Source organism: Protopterus annectens, chromosome 1.part1 (genome assembly GCF_019279795.1).
Source record: "Protopterus annectens isolate FY-2018-M chromosome 1.part1, PAN1.0, whole genome shotgun sequence".
Classification (NCBI taxonomy): Eukaryota; Metazoa; Chordata; order Ceratodontiformes; family Protopteridae; genus Protopterus; species Protopterus annectens.
The window spans coordinates 556784475-556805405 of record NC_056726.1 but is presented as its reverse complement, the minus strand read 5'-3'; positions in this window follow the sequence as shown (position 1 = coordinate 556805405).

Genomic DNA, 20931 nt, shown 5'->3' with positions numbered 1-20931 from the left:
AGCATTGTTATGCTCTTCAACATTTATGGAACAAGAATTGTGTCTGCATTTGTGGCATTATTTGGAATGCAATTAAGGCTGGTATAGGGCTCCACCAAAGATATAGTTTGCATTGCCCATGTTCATGACTTTCATTGACTGGATATTACAGAACAGCTGCGACGTGGAGAGTATCCATTGTGGTTGTATCTTTATTGTTTGAAAATGAGTTTGCACTCTTATCCTTAGGAGACTGTGATCTCCATTATGAACGGGAGTGTTTATTTTGAAATCAATAGATTTTGGAGTGTTGCAGTAAAAGTTAAGTTATTCACCTACAGATCTTAGTGAAATTAGATAACTGAACAAAGTAAGTGTCCTAAAGTTTCATATGTCAAGTTAATAGTGCATAAGGTATGGTACTGACAATAGTTTATATTTTTTCACATGAGCACATTTAAGCAATGGTACTCATTCTGATATTAATATTTCTTAGAACCATTGGCCAATTACTTTCATATGATCTGGTAATTCCCAAAGATTACTAAAATGTGGACTCACGCAAGGAGCCTAAAAAACTAATTTTATGCAAAAATGGGGGGGGGGCTACAGGTGAAACCCTGTTAAATTATGCCTCAGATGCTGGAGAAGAGCAAATATTCATATCTCAAGAACCTTTGAAATTAAGTTTCCAAGTGGTAATTCTATTCATGTCATACTCCACTGCTCAGATCCCCGTAGCATACTGTCAGTCACTTGCAAATGCTTATGCTTGTGAATGGCAAAGGTCAGCAAACAATATTTTTGCAGTGTGCAGGGGCATGTCCACACATATATATTATTATATATATTAACTCACAGAATGTAGCAAGTTAGAAGAAGTGTATATTGAAAGAGGAATGTGTATCTTTGTTTGCTTGAAAACAAATAAATAGATGAACATTCAGCTGTGAGCAATTAACCAGAGAGGAGATCAAATACAGTCAACTAAAAGACAATTTACTAGAAATGTGTGCTTGGTAGCCTGATATAAATAAAGAGATTAAAGACTTGAAAGCTGGGTACAGTGTTAGATGGCCAAAATATACATCTGCCAGCACCCCTACATCCTTGGAAATCACCATCTGTGCAGCAACAGTTTATTCATATTTGCTTTGGGGAACCATTTTAGACAGTTAATGTGGAGGATCTGTTATGACTCATCAAGACTACATGTTGAAATACAACTGCATTGCAAACATTTCTTGAAACTCAAATAAAATAAAGCTACAGCCCAAAGCTCAAAATGAAAGGATGGTCTTTTATTCCACTGAACTCACACATTTAGTTGAAACACACAAAACACAGTTGACTAAGCGCTTTCGCCTAGCATTACAGCTAAAAAGGCATCTTCAGAGTCAAATGTAGTAGTGCAAGGCACCCTGTTTAAAAATGTAGGTGGTAACATAATTGTAATATAACTTCCTTGATTGCCAGTGTTAGCCTTCTGTTTTCCAGTTAAATTAGTTAATTTTTTTTCACATAACATCATATTTAAAATACAAAATACAAAACAGACACTACATAAAAACTATTTAGAATCAGCACCTCCATAATTATTTCCTAAAATATTGTTCTGTTGTTTGTACACAATTCAATTTAGCTAATATAACAGTATGATAAATAGCATAAGTTGTTTGTCATGGTAAAACTGTTTGTGTAAAGCCTATATCTGGTTAGGTCTTCTTTTTAAAATGCTAATAACGGACAGGCAATCATTTATACCTGTTTTTTCTTTAGCATTTAATCTCAGCTGCCATTCTGTTTCTTTTATAAGAAGCTGCAAGTCACTATCACCTCCCTCTATGTTTTTTTCACCACTTTATCAATTATAAAAAATATAAACTTATTAAAGTTGGTGCATTCTCTACTGTGCATATAAAGGGCACTACTTATTTGACATTTTCTAATGTCCCTAGTATGCTCTAAAATTCTTTCATGTAGGGTTCTCATGGTTTTCCCTACTTAGAATGGTGGACATGAAATACACGCTGCAATGTATACCACATTTCTAGTTTTGCAGTTACATCTTCCTGGACATTGCAGACTTCTGCTGTATGTCACTATTTCTATGTAGGGTCCGTCATTAATATAGCTACATGTACTACAAAAGCCATATTTACTCATTTATGACACGTAGGTCTCAATGTGTGGTTCTTTCACCCTTTCTAATATTTCCTTAATATTTCTTCCCCTACTAAATACCACCCTGGGGGATGATCCCAACTTTTCTTTTAATGCTTGATCAAAGACAGTATTCCACCCATTGTTTACTGTCTTTACCAACTTGTAAGCATCTTGATGGTAAGGATTAACCATGACATCATTTTTAGGTACTCCATAATCTTTAGCTGTTCCACTGTTTATTTCTCCCTTCAAAATAGGGAGAAACCTGTAATTTCTGTTTCTCATAACTACTCTCTTAACTGATAATAGTACCTGCAGTGGATAACCTCTTTCCTTGAACATTCCTACACGTATATGCATTTCTTCTTTAAACTTGTCTTCATTGCTTACTAATATGGACAGTCTGATCGTTTCGCCTTTAACTACACTTCTTTTTTCTTTAAACTCACTTTGAGCACACAGATTCTAGAATTCAGCAAATGCATCACAGAACAAAACACTTTAACAAATTTACAGGGTCCAAGGTCCCTTGTATCCCTAAATGTTGGGCTTCAGTCCCCATATCTCCTTATTTTATTACTCTTACTTAGATGTCTTTGCTGCTAAGGGAAACAGCAATGGGAAATAGTGAGGTATTGTCTCACTCTTTCCTCTGGATGCTGTGATCCCGCAGAATGTAACAAACACTATGCATGTCATAGCAAATGGCATCTATATGGACTAGAAAACACCAAAAATTATATGTACATTCTCTTAACAAGCTACAGTATGTGAGCTGTGAAGGGGATACACAGTTAAAGTGTCTTGAAGCCATCTGTACAAGAGCGCCAGTGTTGAGGCCAATGTCTGCCAGAAATTATTTGTTTGAAGTAATTATTAGCACATAATTATACAGTAGTTCCTTCAGTTGCTGCCTAGGATATGACAGCAAATTGAGCCAATATAATTCTACAGTATTTCCTTAAATTTACTGTCCCTGATTGAAACTAGAAGGCAGTAAATGTCACTGTCAGATCTTTCAGAGAATTCATTTATGGTTCTATTCTTCTTTTACATTATTGTAACTAGACAGACCTGATGTATGTTTTCTCTTATCCTTAACCCCTAGCATTCCCAAAAGTACTTGTCCTGTGGTGAGTTATAAACTAGACCCAAGCCTGCTGTCTTTAGTCAATATTTCATTGGAAATATCTGACTGAAAGTAATCCTAATATTTAAGCCTAGCCTCATAATCTAAGATTTCAAGGGTGCATAATAACTTAGCAGACCGTTATTTGTATTCTCACAGATTGGATTTGTCATATGAAGGGACCAAAGATTGTGGCCATACTCAGTTTTTTTATCTTACTGCAATACTCCTCATCACTTTCATTACACTTTCTTTCCTGGTCATTTTAAATCATTTTACACATCCAATAAGTCAGCTTTATTCTTTGATAGCATTGTCCATATGGACCTTGAAATTCAAATTCTCTCAGTCACATGGTTAATAATTTGACGATGATGATGATGGTGATAACATTGATGATGATCAGCATGGGTATTGGCAAAGAAGATCTGCTTGTTTTAGTCTTGTTGGTAAACATGCAGTATTTGCACCTGCATCACCTGCGACTCAGTTTCCCGGTAAAAGGTATGTATGGATTTTCAAGAAGGCTGATAAAACTATAATCCTCAGTTCTAAGCACCAGTTAAACAAAAACAACAGAGTGTTTTCTTTTGTTTATCACAATGCTACATGTGGAATCACAAGCATTGTTCCGGCTATCGTATTTGTGAATAGAAACTGCACACTATATTACACTTTGTGTGTAGAGGAGTTTACGACATGTATTTTTAAGCAAATGAAGTTTATTGATGTTTTCTCTGTAGAATAATAAATAATATGCAATTAGCAAACAAACAATATTTGCACACCAAATTAAGGCAGTAAAGTTGAATAATACAATGAAACTAATGTTAGAATAAGGAAACAGCGTCAATCAAAGCTCTCAAGCACTTAGAGCAAGAATTGTGCACAATGGCAACAATAATGACGGACAAGGCCCAGACTCAGGGGATTATGTTAAATATGTCAAATATGTCAAATATGTTAAATATGTTAAATATGTTACATATGTTAAATATGTTAAATATGTCAAATATGTTAAATAGGTTAAATATGTTAAATATGTTAAATATGTCAAATATGTCAAATAGGTTAAATATGTTAAATATGTTAAATATGTCAAATATGTTAAATATGTTAAATATGTTAAATATGTCAAATATGTCAAATATGTTAAATATGTTAAATATGTCAAATATGTTAAATATGTTAAATATGTCAAATATGTTAAATAGGTTAAATATGTTAAATATGTTAAATATGTCAAATATGTCAAATATGTCAAATAGGTTAAATATGTTAAATATGTTAAATATGTCAAATATGTCAAATATGTCAAATAGGTTAAATATGTTAAATATGTTAAATATGTCAAATATGTTAAATATGTTAAATATGTCAAATATGTTAAATATGTTACATATGTCAAATATGTTAAATAGGTTAAATATGTTAAATATGTTAAATATGTCAAATATGTCAAATAGGTTAAATATGTTAAATATGTTAAATATGTCAAATATGTTAAATATGCCAAATATGTCAAATATGTTAAATATGTTAAATATGTCAAATATGTCAAATAGGTTAACTATGTCAAATATGTCAAATATGTTAAATAGGTTAAATATGTTAAATATGTTAAATATGTCAAATATGTCAAATATGTCAAATAGGTTAAATATGTTAAATATGTTAAATATGTTAAATATGTCAAATATGTCAAATATGTCAAATATGTCAAATAGGTTAAGTATGTTAAATATGTCAAATATGTTAAATATGTCAGATAGGTTAAATAGGTTAAATATGTTAAATATGTTAAATATGTAAATATGTCAAATATGTTAAATATGTTAAATATGTCAACTATGTTAAATATGTTAAATATGTTAAATATGTCAAATATGTTAAATATGTCAAATATGTCAAATATGTCAAATATGTTAAATATGTTAAATGTTGGTCTTACTTAATTAGAAATCTGTTAGAATAAAACCCAAGTCACTTATATATCCCTTTACAGTACAAATTAATTGCAGAAATCACTCTGGGACACTGATTTTAATCATGTAAATGGTAATGGCAGTTGCCCAGTCCATCAGTCATATCACTAAAACAAAGATTGCTGTCTCTCTCTCTCTCTCTCTCCTTAATAAATAAAATAATAATTCATTGACATCCTATGCACTATATGTGGCTGTCCCAAAGCGGTCATACTATCCCACATTAACACCATGCCTCAGCATATCATACATAAATAAAAGGATAAGCTTCTTCTCAGTTTCAGAGAAGCATTACTCTGCAGATGGGCTTCCCTACACCATCTGAAAGAAAAATTCCTTGAGTGTCAGTAGCTTGCATAAAAAAGTCAAACAGCATAAGATGGAATGCTTTTCTCCATATTAGGGCATCATTGTTAGTGCAATTTTTATGTGTGCTCTAGCAGTGATTCACTTTCTGGGGAGATTTCTCCATTCTTTAAGTTGGTGTGACTGCATTGTGGATATATATAAGTCTGTGATGTGTGTGGAGGACTTGCCCTTCACACCAAGGGGTATAGGGGAAGGTTGCCATCATGCAAAAAAAAGAAATGGGAAGTTTTTCATCCCTTTGGGTTTTGGACATTTTTTTTTCATTTTGCTGAAGCATCGACTTTCAGAAAGTTGGCATTTCATAGAAGAACCCTACAGAAGCCAGCTGGGATCTGAAGTTAGGCCTTATAATATCAAAAGTGTGTGTGCTCATTGGTTCAGTAACTTTATATGGGTTTAAGAACACATAGCCACAACTTGGCATTTTCTTATCATGTGGGTACACATTTTCAACATTCCATCTATAAGTCATATCCAGTCATTTATGTCCTTCAGAAGAAATGTTAAACTTTTGGTCCCATCTGCCTGAGTTGGTGGTAGCTCAGGTGGATGTAAAAGATCCCATGGCACCTAATGAAAGAACAGTGGAAGTTCCCCAGTGCTGTAGCCAAATTTTCGCTAGCAATATAAATACCACCTCAGGTCTCCCTTGAAAACCGGCCATTGGTCTAGTAGTAAAATCCTAGTCAACAAAATGTAATTAAAATAAATAAATAAATACATGGTATTGCCATTGTATAGTGCCATCTGTAAAGGTAAAATTGAATAACAGCTGAAAAAAGAGCTCTTAGAAATCAAGTGTTCTGTATTTTGCAATAGTGAATGGGGCAGGACCAAAAGATAAGTATTCTAAAGGGTTGGTACTGCTAATTGGCAGCAGGGTGATAAAACATTTCATATGGCATATATTTGTTTACAGTTTCTCAGTTTTCAATATTGCAAAATTATTTTCAGCGTGTCACCTACAGAGCCCTACCTCATAGACAGCAGTACTCTGTTTACACAATCCTCTCAGACCATTCTATTACCTCACTGATGTGATTCCTATTTTTAATTCTTTGGTTTAGTATGTCATTAAGCTATGTCAATTGAACGTTTAAATTACTGCTGTTATGAGCCTCTGTTAGAGTAAACTCAGCCTTGCAGCTTTCAGAATTATCAGTGTTTTGATTTAAAATGCAGAACATTTCCATTTTTCAGTGGCATCATTAAAACAGTAGCTGTGATTTTTCAGATCTAGGAAACAGTCACTTTTTTCAAACCAAATGCATATTTCAGCAGCAGTATCATGACATTCTACCATAGCATTATACTTGTATTCATGAGGAAGGACTGAAAAAAAGAAAATATTTAAAATTTGCAGATAAATACGGAGAAAAACACCACTGTTATGAGCCTGTTTAATTTGAAAATACAGGCCCACATTTTGCTGTTATAGTATGCTCTCTGCAAACATACAAGATGGAGTTAGTGTGGAGAAAGTTTAGCAAGTTAAGACAAAGGCTATTTTTTCAATTCATAACTAATTTAATAATCACAGTTATGTTTAGAGTAAAAAATGAGGTCCTTAGCTTTGCTGTTTTTTAGATAATGGGCAAAGCACACATTTTCACCCTGACTGGAGAATGAACGTTCTGCAACAGGATGCTATGTGCAGGTAATGCCCTGTAAAAAACACAAGTCTGTTTTTCAGTAGCTGATTTAAACAAACAAACAAACAAATGGATGCCATTTTTACACTCTCTAAAACTTATTTTAAAAAAAGTAAATAAAAATAAAAAAGTAACACATATGTAAGCATGTGTATGCATATGGATCTGTGCATGTATGAATGAGAGAGACAGCGACAATGCATATCAAATTCTTTCGACTTCAACAAGCAGGCCACCAATATGCATTGTATAAACAATACAAAGTATGGACGTTTAACATCTGGCATTATTGACTGACTTTAATACTCAGTATTTACTAGCAAATCAAACAATGAACAGGGGATAGAGCAGAACTATGCAGTAAAATCAGGGACAATTTTATTTTATTTTATTTACAATAACCAGTAACAATTACAATTCTCTGTATGTAGCAGTGGGCCTCACAACATTCTTCTGGGCAAGTTAATTCCCCTGATAATGCTCACCCTGTCAGGCATGATTGCTTGTTTGATATATAGAGTTGAGTGACGACAGTTTTGCTTCAGTTGTAAGACATCCTATGCACTATATGTGGCTGTCCCAAAGCGGTCATATCCAACACCATGCCCACCATGCTCAGCATATATATAAAATAAAATTCTTCTTCTTCAGTTTCGAACATTATTTCTTGAGTGATCTTCCCAGCATTAATAACTAGGGAAAATTACAAACAACTTTTTTTCTGCAACACTATAATCTTTTTATGCCAGAAAGCTGAGATGATCCTCTATTATTTAAAGTGCCATAATCGTTCATTTTGTTTTTGTTTTTTTTTTATTAAATTAAGAAGAATGTTTAAGACCAGGTTTTTGTCTGGTAGAATACAGCAACCATGTGCTAATGAATTTTTGATTATTTTATTGACATTTAAATTTATATCCTTCCCTGCCCACTCCAACAATGCAAACCAAGAGTGCATAATACAATCAAATATCCTAAGGGGTGACTTACACAAAAATAACAAAATCATTATTAGAGTACTCCAGCAGATAAAGATATAGTACATTCACTCAAGACAAACCTTTTATGAACAAATATTTGTAAGAGCTTTAAAATCTTTCCTTAATGAAAACCTAATTCTCTCCACATCAAGCCTACTATTAATTGTTCTATAATTAATCGGTAACCATTTGAAATATCAGGACATGAATGACTGAGTCCTGAAATAAGGAGAATGAGTGACTGAAAAACAGACTTACATATACTAAGTCCAAGATGGCCACTGGTGATCTTGGAGATGGTATATATAACTGGGGGTGCATAGGAGCAGGAAGGGCGTGATCCACTGGGAAAAATGAATAAAAGGAGAAGAGCAATCTTCAAGATTCACTGTTTTCTGTGTTTTCGGTCTTTTATTGTTTTTATTTTTTGGCTTGTCGGAAAAATCCCAAAGTCAACAATCTATGCTAGTTTTATGAATAAATGTATAATAATAATTAAACCAACCTCCTAGGTAGCTCTAATCTAATTAACATTACTGATGCAGCTAAGAAGAAATTGGATAATGTGCTCCTTCTTCATTTGTATCCTCAGGTTGGCTTGGAGCACTGCTTAAGTTAAAGATCAAGAACATTTCCCATGGTCCTCTCTGTGCCTATATTAAACAATAACCTCGTAAGCCAAATCTAATTATATATTGCTTATGAAAAGCTCAGACAACCACTTTAACAACTTCCAGTACTTGGTTATGGAGAACTAGAATGCAGCTGTGGCTTAAAATGCCCAGGTCATGTTGCCTCTACCCAGAATACACCTATCTGAAAGAACTGGCATCATTACAACTCCTAATTCAACATGAGAAGAATAGCTTTGTTATAAAAAACTCTATCAAGTCCTAAATAAAAGACAAACTCCACAATTGTCATGGAACTTGGCATTTTCACAGCATGTCTGTTTTGGCCATAAAGGACTGTCCACTCATCCATTCTGCTTCACCTTTGCTCAGTCCACTCTTAACACAGCTATTCTTGTAGCAGTGTTTCCATTGTCTATGTGTCTTTTAACCCCATCAGTGTTATGTATTTGCCTCACAACTTTTTTTTTTTCATACATAATGAGGAATCTAGCAATTGCCACCTTTTTCTTTCTTGGCAGCTGGCCACCCAGGTTCTCCATACTGCAGCTTTGACAGTGACAAGGCTTTGCCCAAAATGTTTAGACATCTTGCCAGAAATGGCTGGAAGGACATAGTCTCTTCAATGTTTACTAAAGGATTCAATTAATAGACCAAAGGATTCATTTAATGAACCAATACTCACCACCAGATCCTGTACCCCCATACTCAGGAGATATTTACTCCTTACATGGGGGACCACTTTATTAATTTTGCATTAAAGGTGATGGTTTTTAAATCTCAAAGGGGACATACAAACTTCCCTTCTGTAATTAATCGATTAGGATGGTAAGCCTACCTTCTTTCTTCATGTCTGCAACATAAAGGATGAAGCCTTTAATTCATTATACATAAAATTATTAAACCAACAGATCCTCTTGGAGGCTGGGATAAAAGGAAAGGGTTTAGTGGATTTGATCATACCTGGATTTACCTAATAGGAGCAGAGTGAGAGGGCAGTGGGAGTAACAAACAGAACATCGGAGTGCATCACTGTGGTTGTGGTGGGGTAGATTCCAGAAGCAAGGAGGTAATTACTAACACATTGAAAGTTATAGTGCCTCTCTACTTGGCCCTTATCAGACCTATCATTGAGTACAATGCTTCCTTTGGCATGTACCTAACCAGATACATGTAACAGCTGGAATACCCACAAAGGTTTCTTGCCAGAAGAATTTAAGGCATAAATACTCTAAAGGTTCTGTCTCTATATTCAGCCTTCTACTGGCTGCTGAGAGAGGATATTTGCCTGGCTTACAGGGCTTCCTCCGACGAAGCACTAATAGATCTGTTGCACATGTACAAAACAAACAGCACCAGAAGCACTATATCCAGGGATATGAATTTCACTTGTGACATAAACAGAAAATACTTGAAAGACAGATATGTGTTCCAAAGGATCCCCGTGCAATGGAATAGGCTCCCCATCTATGTAAAACAGAATTCATCCCCGACTCTATTTAAATGTAACCTTCAATATTGGATGGAAAATTGTAAATTTAGCCCCAGTCTGGCCCCCATGTCTCTTATGGACAGATGCCACTAGTAAAAAAAAGTATTATCCTAACAAAACCCCCAACTACAAATCCCAGAGTTTACCTCTCTATCAACATGTTTCCTCCTATCGAAGGCAGTAATACTCAGGATCCGAATGGGTTTGGAGTGCTCTGCTAGGCTTGTAAGGGCCCTAGTGGCTGTTATCCTAGTAACAACCTACAAACGTATGACTCCACACTACAGGACCTATGTGAGAACATGTCTGGACCTCTTCATACAATTCTGGAAGCCATACAAGGAAAATGACATCAAGCTGCTAGAACTAGTCCAACTAAAAGCTACCAGCAAGTGTTTGGAATGGCAGGGAAAGAATATGACCAGTGGTAAGAGGAGTTAGAGCTCTTCTCACTTGAAAGCCAAACAGATAGGGTGTATGATAGTGATGTACAAAACCATGTCACAGAGATGCAAAGGAGTCATTCTGAATAGGAAGAACACAGACAGAAGGAGGAGGCACAGGTAGCTGATTGTAAGAACTAATTTCTCCGTGAATCTATGAATGTACGTTTCCACAGAGAGGGTTGTGGACCTTTGAATAGACTACTGGAATGAGTGGTGCAGAAGCTATCCACAGAGATATTGAAGATGGCATGGGACAAGAGGAAAAAGGGAGAAGGAGGGAAAAAAAAGAAGGTGGAACTTAGGGATGAGATGGGGCTAGAATGCTAAGGTAGTTGAAAGGACAAACTACATAGGATTATTGCCTCATCTGCCATTAAACAAATGCAAGACAATGATCTTCAAACAACTTCTTTAAGGGACTGCTATGTGTGCTGTAATGAACCACTAACAATATTATGGGAGAAGACAAACTGGTGACCCTCCAAACTGGAACATCTGTCTTGGTTGCATGAAGCAGAATTATACTGACCATAGGCAACTTACCATTCTATAAAAAGAAAAAAAGTAGACTGTATCAGATTACGATCTTGGGTTTGTATGAAACGGGAATGTATTGAAAATTTTAGCAGATGAATGGAAAATATACAGACTATAAATATATGACATTTGTGCAGGTACAGAAAAGTTGAGTGTCCCCAGTTTTCATTATCTCATTCAGCTTTTGCTTTGCTGAATTATAATTTACCTTAAGTGTGGCCTGTGGTGAATTACAACTAAATCTGAAATTGGTGCTCTAATTCTCAACCTGAGTAAGGAAAAGTGCATTGTAGATTGCTGTTTATTCTAAAAGTTAAAAAAGAAGAATTGTTTTATTACATTAAGCACCAAATGCAGACTTGGACAGACTTCAGTCAACATCTAGAAAATAAATAAACATAGCCACATTGATGATGATGTGACTCTCATTAACATAGAAAAGCACCCTTCATGTTTTTGTTTGTCCTACCTTGCACGTTTTCAGCCAGGGCAACTTGTTTCCCTTTAGTGTTTCAACACTGCAGAGAACATTCCTGCTTTTGTGTCAGCTAGAGACCAGGTACTGCTTGAATTTCTTAATAAGAACCCTTTTTAAGCATCATTTAATATTACCTGCTTGCCTTCCAGAGAAGACAGGTCAGGCCATTAGACTGGAAGGAAATCTTTCAGAGGCTGAATAGATAATTAGAAGCAGTTTTGAAAAGGTGTACAGATCACGGTAACCATTTCTGATTCAGAGAAAGCCAAACCCAGTTGTTAGAAAAATATGTATTTGAACATATATAAAGTGCTAGCTTAAAAGCAAATAGTATGTAACGCATTTTATTCTATTTTACAATATGGCAGTAAGAATGATCTTACATGTAATTGCTTGAAGCTTTGGAGCTGCAGTGTGTTTGAACTCTGACCCTGGCAGTAGCCAGCTCAGCAAGCTTATGTTTTTCACTAATGATTATCTGCTGGGTCAGGAAAATGAATGTATAAAGCATTGAAAATCTTTCTTCCTTCCTCTGAGATAGTTGGCCTTGTGAATATTATCAGAGATAAAGCACAGCTGCTAAAAGTAATGTTGCGAGAAGAACAAAGAAGTGTATTACAAGACTGAACTGACTATTGTGTTCGAGCAGGACTGAAACCTTGAAAGAATAACATTTACAGAAAGACATTATAACTGACCAGGTGCTTTGCAAGGCTGTATTATTCTCATGGGAAAACTTATAAAAAGTATAACATCAGCTTTTTCTTATGAATAGAATATTGTAGACCATAGTGATGTAGGTGCCCTGTGACTGACCACGTCAGTGAAGTGGGCACAGCTTGAATGTATGACTATATAACATAGTACATTTTCTGTATCATGCCAGACAAAACTCTATACTTGTATTGTATGGTATTTTGCCTCCTGGTGTACACTAGTAAAGTTTTTGCATCTGAGCCTCCTGAGTTGTTCTCATTTTGTTTTTATTTAACAGTTTGGTCCTTCTTTGACTGGAAACCCTCGACAGCTACAGATCAGAGTGTACCGGTGGTCGAATACTGCGCAGGAGAAGCTACCGAAACGGTTCTTCTTGAAACACAAAGACCTCCGACTGAATTGTCATTTTGAGAGGCTGGCCACTTTTCTGATCTGCGGCCGAAGAGTGGTCTCGAACTGGTTGACCCAGGAGGCTCAGGTAGGAAGATATTTGCCTTTTTTCTGTTTTAGATCAGGGACTAGGTTACAGTAAATGTTATTGTCATAGATTTTTTATGCAGATCAGGGACAAAAGGAAATTACTGTATATTTTGTCAGAGATCAGGGAAACAGAATAAGGTAGGCAGTTATTCTAGATAAACTGTGTAAGGAACTGAGATACCACGTGGTAAAAAAGGGTTACGTAACATTTTTCTTTTTGAAATGGGAAATCAGTGCACTAAAAAATCACGAGATCCTCCCCTAACTGATGATGCAAAATATATGCAATTACAACGAGCAGATAATGTAAGGTATTATACAAAATGGGTTAATAAATACGAATTTGATGGTAAATGAAATAAAATTTCGTTAGTTAAACTTTTAAAACAGCTTAAATCTGACGCAGAAGGTCAGGCAAAGAAACAACGGCAATTAGGCATTCCTCAGGCACATAGGTGGATTGAGGAAGTGAACCGAAGGGAACAGAAAATTAAAAATGTGAAAACATTATTTTTAGACAAAAAAGATAATAATACAGTAATAGCGACGGCCCCTCCCCCTCCAATGCCTTTTTCAGGATATGAAGCAGGAGGACAGGCTAGTCCACCTCCACGTTATCCTGAAGTTGCAGGAGCATTAAAACCGTTTGTTAGAAAACCCATCAAAACTAGATCCCGGACACGTAAAACACTTAGGGACACAGATTTATATCAAATAGGGAGAGACACACTAGAAGAGAGTGAAGAAGAAATCTGTCCACTAATCGAGGTACCAAATCCTCAGGCAGGACAGGAAGGGCAGGACCCAACTCTCCTAGTGTATAGACCATGGACACCGGAAGATATTCGGAAAGCTACAGAGGGAATCCCTCATCCGAGAATTAATTACACAAAGTTTTTACAAGATTTACAAGGTATGAGACTAAGTTACCACTTGAATGGGGAAGAAGTAGAAAAGGTAGTTAGACAGATTGTAGGTCCAGACTGGCATGTGATTTGTGGCGCCTGGAACTCTCGTGACGCACAGCTTAAACCACTCCTACATAGTGACACAGAATTAGACAACAGAGTGAAAGGTCTTACAGACCGGATCTCTGAAAAATGGAAACCTAGAGCAGATTGGACTTGCATTAATCAATGCATACAGCAAGAGAATGAAACTGTAGATGGGTACTATGGGAGATTATTGGAATGTTTCAATAACCATAGTGGTATGGCTATTCCTGAAAGCCAGACAAATGATAGCTCATATGAACAGCAACTGAAAAATGCATTTTTGAAAGGTTGCATTGCACCTATCAGCAGCTTTATTACAAAGCATATGATAGATCATCGAACAAGCAGGCTACAAGCCTTACTTGAATATGCTAGACATGCTGAGAGACACTTTAATAGTAAAAGAAAAGAAGACACAGGTCTTCACAGCTGAGGACGGAGCAGAGGTCTTGTACAGAGGGTAAAAGGGTAGGAGAAATACCCAGGGAAATAAACAATCTGACAAAAGGTCAGAAGATTTTAAAGTGAGAAAAAAGAAAGGTGAGTGCTTTAAGTGCGGTAAGAAAGGACATTTAGCAAGGGATTGCAGGCTAAATAAAAAGGAGACTACAGAAAATAAAGGTGATGAGGACTGACTATATGATAGTGATGAAAATCAAGAATCATCAGGAAAGACTAATAAACAAAGGACAAATGTAAATGTAGTGGAAGGAACAGAGGAAGTGCAAGCAGATGTAGAGGATGAACAAAGTGAAATTTTAGATCTGGCCTTACTGAGCTTGGAGCTCTATTTGGCAGACACAAAACCGAAAGTTACACTTCTGGTGGAAGAAAGGGAAGTGAAATTTTTGTGTGACTCAGGAGCGTCATGAACTTTGATGCATCCTTCAAAGTTACCAGAACACTCTGAATCACCTGACTATATATTAGTGAAAGCAGCAAATGGGCAGCTATATAGGGAGCCACTCTCCCATAATATAGCAATAACTGACCCTGTTTCAGGTATGACTCAGAAAAGTAAAATTGTAGTTTCTGCAAAATGTCCAGTAAACTTACTGGGAAGAGATCTTATGCAGGTATTTGGCATAGCGGTAGTTCCTACTATGCAGGGTATGGAAGCACAAAGACAAATGGATACTTTTGTGGTGCGATCGGAGAGTGAAACTTTTTATTGGTACAGCCAAGATCTAGTTACGACCGGTCCAGGGGCAGTAACCGAGGAACTGATGAATGTAGCCATCAGTAAGGTCCCCTCCCTTGACACTGACCAATAGCATTTGTTACATTGTACTCTATACTACTGTAGTATGCCAGGACCAGATAAGGAATATGAGCAAGAATTGTTCAAAAATCCTGCTAACAGATTGGTGTTACGAACCTTATATTGGGATACTGAGGAAAACAGTGTAGTAAGCTGTTCACTACCTCAGGAATTCATGAAGCTGTACAAATCCAATAGACTGTCACATGTCAGCTTGACAAAGAGCAAAGATGTGAGATGGGCAGATTTAGGAGAAAAAGTAACAAGATGGGAAAAGCAAACTGATTTAGAATTATCAGAACAGGGAGTACAAAAACAAAAATTGAATTGGCTAACACAGACACGTCCAGCTGTACACTTACAAAATAGTAAAGACAGCTGATTAGCATTCTTGTTAGAAGAAAAAGAAAAAGCCCTGTGCGATATACCAAACATTCTTTGGTCAACAGGTAAATCAGATGTAGGACTTATTCGAACAGCAGGACCAGTAACCATTACACCAAAATCAGCATTTAGACCACAAAAAAGACAATACCCCTTGAGGAAAGATGCAGAGCAAGGAATTAAGCCTATAATAGCAGCATTACTCAAGGAAGGAGTACTGGTAGAATCTCTAGATTCACCATGTAATACCCCTCTATTTCCTGTTAAAAAAGCAAACGGGGAATGGCGGATGGTACAGGATTTACAAGCCGTAAACAATGCGATAATACCCAGAGCACCTACGGTGCCAGATCCACACACCTTGTTTAACGATTTGAAGCCACAACAGAAATATTTTACTGTGGTAGATATAAGCAATGCTTTCTTTTCAATACCTATACATCCTGATAGCCAGTATTGGTTTGCATTTACATTTCAAGGTAAAAGATATACCTATACTCGGCTACCACAGGGATATTGTAAAAGTCCAACAATATTTGCACAAGAAATGGCAAGCAACCTGGCAGGATTTACACCACCAGGAGGTAGTCAGATTCTACTTTATGTAGATGACATCTTGCTAGCAGCCCCCACCCAACACCAATGCAGGGAAGATACGATAGCATTATTGAAATTTTTAGCAGCACAAGGACACAAAGTAAACAAAAGTAAGTTACAACTTTGGAAAAAACAGGTTAGATACCTAGGATATGTAATATCCAATGAAGGTAGAATACTAGATGAAGACAGAAAAAAGCAATTTTACAGGCACCCAAACCAGCAACCAAGAAGGAAATTATGTCCTTCTTGGGAACGACTAATTTTTGTCGAAGCTGGATATCAAACTATGCCTTAGAATCTGCTCCATTGGCTGATTTAATATATAAAACACCAATGGCAGCACAAGATGTATTACAATGGACACCTGAAGCAGAAACAGCTTTCTGCAGACTGAAACAATTGATAGTTTCATCATTAGTTTTAGGACTTCCAAATTATCACAAAAGATTTTTTCAAACCGTAGATTGTAAACAGGGATACATGACGTCAGTTCTGACGCAACAGCATGGGAGTAAGCAACGCCCCATGGCTTACTATTCCTCACAGTTAGATCCAGTGGCACGATCATTGCCTCACTGTGTGCAAGCAGTAGTCGCAGCTGCAATGGCAGTACAGGCTTCAGCCTCTGTGGTGTTATTCCACCCTCTCACATTGAGAGTGTTTCATGCAGTCGCGATAATTTTACTGCAAGAAAAAATAGCATATCTATCTCCTGCTAGACATCTTTCTTGTATGACCATACTGCTGAGCCAACCTCATATGGTAATTGAACATTGTACAACATTAAATCCATCAACGTTACTTCCATCTCCTGTGGATGGCACACCTCACAGTTGCCTGCAGGAAATTGAGCAAATAACTTTGCCCAGACAAGACCTCACTGATATGCCCTTGGATGATGCCGAGGTGACATTTTATGTGGACGGTTCATGCAGAAAGGGTCCTACAGGGAAGAATCTAGTAGGGTATGCAGTAGTCACAGATACAGAGATTTTAGAAGCTCAACCCCTACAGCATAACCTCTCTGCTCAAGCAGCAGAATTGATAGCCTTAACACGGGCTTGCACTCTAGCGAAAGACAAATGTGTGAACATATATACTGACAGTCAGTATGCTTTCTCTACAGTGCATGTTTTTGCGCAGCAATGGAAAAATAAGGGAATAATAACATCTACTGGCAAACCGATTAATCATGCGCAACTTATTTTGAACTTATTAGATTCTATTCAGTTACCTACCAAAGTAGCTATTTGTAAATGTGTAGCCCATACGAAACAACAGGATGCGATTTCAAAAGGTAATACACGAGCTGATGCAGCTGCAAAGCAAGCAGCCTCAGACTCAGAAACTTTATTTTTGAATGAGGAATTACAACCCTCTGAGATTTTAGATTTAGAAATGTTAAAAACGATGCAGACATTAACTACAAAAGCTGAGAAACAGAAATGAAAGAAACGAGGTGCAATCCTCGAAAATGGACTGTACATCTCCAAGGAGAAAAAGCCAATATTGCCGTCTAATTTTTTAGATATGCAGCTTTGTTGAGCCATGGGCAGAGCCATGTCTCAACAGGGGGGGTGGTACAGTTAGTAAATCGAATATTCCAAACATATGGATTCACGAACATTTCACAAAAAGTTTGTGCAGCATGTCATATTTGTAATAAACATCATGCACAAGGAGCATTCAAACCCAAGCAAGGGAGTTTTCCTATACCACCATATCCGTTCCATACTATCTGTATGGATTTCATAGAACTGAGCAAATGTGAAGGGAAAAAATACTGTTTAGTAATTATAGACATGTTTTCCAAATGGGTAGAAGCTTTTCCTACTAAAAATCCGGATGCAGCAACAGTGGCAAAAGCCCTAATAAAAGAAATAATTCCTAGATTTGGCATACTGGAAAGAATCTATAGTGACAATGGGACACACTTTGTTAATCAGACAATTCAGCAACTTGGGAGATTCTTTGGGATCTCCTTGAAGAATCATTATGCTTACCACCCACAGTCTGCAGGACTGGTGGAAAGGTACAATGGAATTTTGAAAAGTAAGTTGAGAAAGTTAATAAATGAAACACAGAAAAATTGGATTTGCTGTTTGCCTTTGGCACTGCTGAGCATGAGAACAGTTCCAAATGTAAAGGGTTTGACCCCCTTTGAAGTGATATTTGGAAGGGCATATTATGTGCCACAGTGGAAAGCTCTCATGCCTGCAGAGCTAGAGGCTGACAGCTCATTAGCTAGTTACATGAGGAAACTGTTAACAAATAAAAATTTTTTTGCAGTTGAACTCTTTTTCAGATAAAGAACAGACCAGACCAGAAGCGGTGCTGACCCCTGGGTCCTGGGTGTGGCTGAAGGTCATAAAGAAGAAGAACTGGACAAGTCTGAAGTGGGAAGGTCCGTACCAGGTACTGTTGGCGACGCCTACTGCAGTCAAAGTTGCTGAGAGGTCGTCCTGGGTCCACCTGACGCACTGTAAACTGGTAAAGAATTTTCAGCTTGATAAACATTTTGTGACTGATACACAACAAAGGCAGGATGGCCAAGAGTAAAATGAGTAAAAATACAAACCAACCCCGAAGATATTGTTTAACCATCTTTCTAACTATACATCTGTTGACTATGATTGTGGTGACTTTCCTCTTGTTGTGGTTTTTCCTGCATATAACCATACAAATGAAAGTGGAGAAACGTGATGAACTGTCTATAGACTGGCATCCAAACTTTAACACATACCTAGCTATGAAGCGTGTATATGTAGAGACTATGAACATTTCAAACTGCTGGGTTTGTACTGCTATACCAACAGCATATGGAGGACTGTTAATGTCTGCTGTCCCCTTGGGGATAAATGAGACTTGGGAAAACTTACTTTTTGATACAGGTTCTGTGAGATCACAGGACAAGATTGCATTGTATTTGCCTATTACACAGAGAGGAATTGTTTGTTTCTATAAAAATGATACACTCCAAGTGGGTTGGAGTAACTGTAACATAACTGTATCTTATAAATGCTATATTAAGGCTAAAGATAAAACTACTAGTTGTAGCACAAATTATGATTCATATTTGAGCTTAATGAAAACAACAATAAGAGATGTGCAGAAAAATCCTGAGTTGCATAAACAATTGTCTGTTATAGACAAGAAAATGTTTCATTCAAAGTTAACCCGCATCAGTACTAAAGTAGAAAACTGTTATTTTGTTTGTGGAAAAAAGGCATACAAATGGCTACCTGAGAATTGGTCTGGCAGTTGTTTTTTGGGTTATCTGGTTCCGGCTATAAGGCATACTGCAGAGTTACCTCTAGGTAAGATACAAAATGTAAGAGATGTAGCCCAAAAACCTGAAAATCCAATCGGAAAACCTGTAAATCCAGTGGGAAAAATCGAAGCTGGCTGGAAGGATCATCAGTCCGTGAAAGACAAAGAAATATTGACTCATATGGACTTGAGTGATAGTGTTATATCCTGAGCTGGAATATTCCCAGCCTATGGAGCAGTCAAATCGATCTGGGAGCTGAGAAAACTGTCGAAGCTTCTCGAAGTAATGAGTAATGCAACTTTTTCCGCTCTCGAACTTGTGACTGATGAACTGAATAAAATGAGAACTGTTGTGCTACAAAATCGAATGGCTCTTGACTTCACCCTAGCGGCGAGAGGTGGTACGTGCGTGCTTATCAAAGAAGAATGCTGTGCGTTCATACCAGACAATCGACATGAGATCAATGATCACCTAGAGGTAATACAGCAGGTATCGGCCATGACTGAACCAGGCCCAAACCCACTGACAAACTTTTTCCAGAGTCTATTTGGTGGGTGGGGTTCAATCCTAATAAATATTTTGATTGCTATTTGTGTTGGTCTGCTCCTATTAGGAGCTTGGGAGCTTGTGTCTGTTGTGGGATCCCCTGTATGAAAAGATTAGTCAAAAATTTTGTTGATATATCTGTAACTGAGACTTTGTACCAAGACATTGAACTGGAGCTATTGGTTCCAAATGAAATTCTTTCCGAAATATAAACCAAATGACTTGCCTAGTTAAAAGTTCTTAAAGGAGAAGGCTAGGGAACGATATGATATTGTTTATGTTTCTGAATAGAATAAAAAGTATTAAAAGGGAGGAAAATGTTAGAATAATATGTATTTGAACATATATAAAGTGCTAGCTTAAAAGCAAATAGTATGTAATGCGTTTTATTCTATTTTACAATATGGCAGTAAGAATAATCTTACATGTAATTGCTTGAAGCTTTGGAGCTGCAGTGTGTTTGAACTCTGACCCTGGCAGTAGCCAGCTCAGCAAGCTTATGTTTTTCACTAATGATTATCTGCTGGGTCAGGAAAATGAATGTATAAAGCATTGAAAATCTTTCTTACTTCCTCTGAGATAGTTGGCCTTGCGAATATTATCAGAGATAAAGCACAGCTGCTAAAAGTAATGTTGCGAGAAGAACAAAGAAGTGTATTACAAGACTGAACTGACTATTGTGTTCGAGCAGGACTGAAACCTTGAAAGAATAACATTTACAGAAAGACATTATAACTGACCAGGTGCTTTGCAAGGCTGTATTATTCTCATGGGAAAACTTTTAAAAAGTATAACATCAGCTTTTTCTTATGAATAGAATATTGTAGACCAT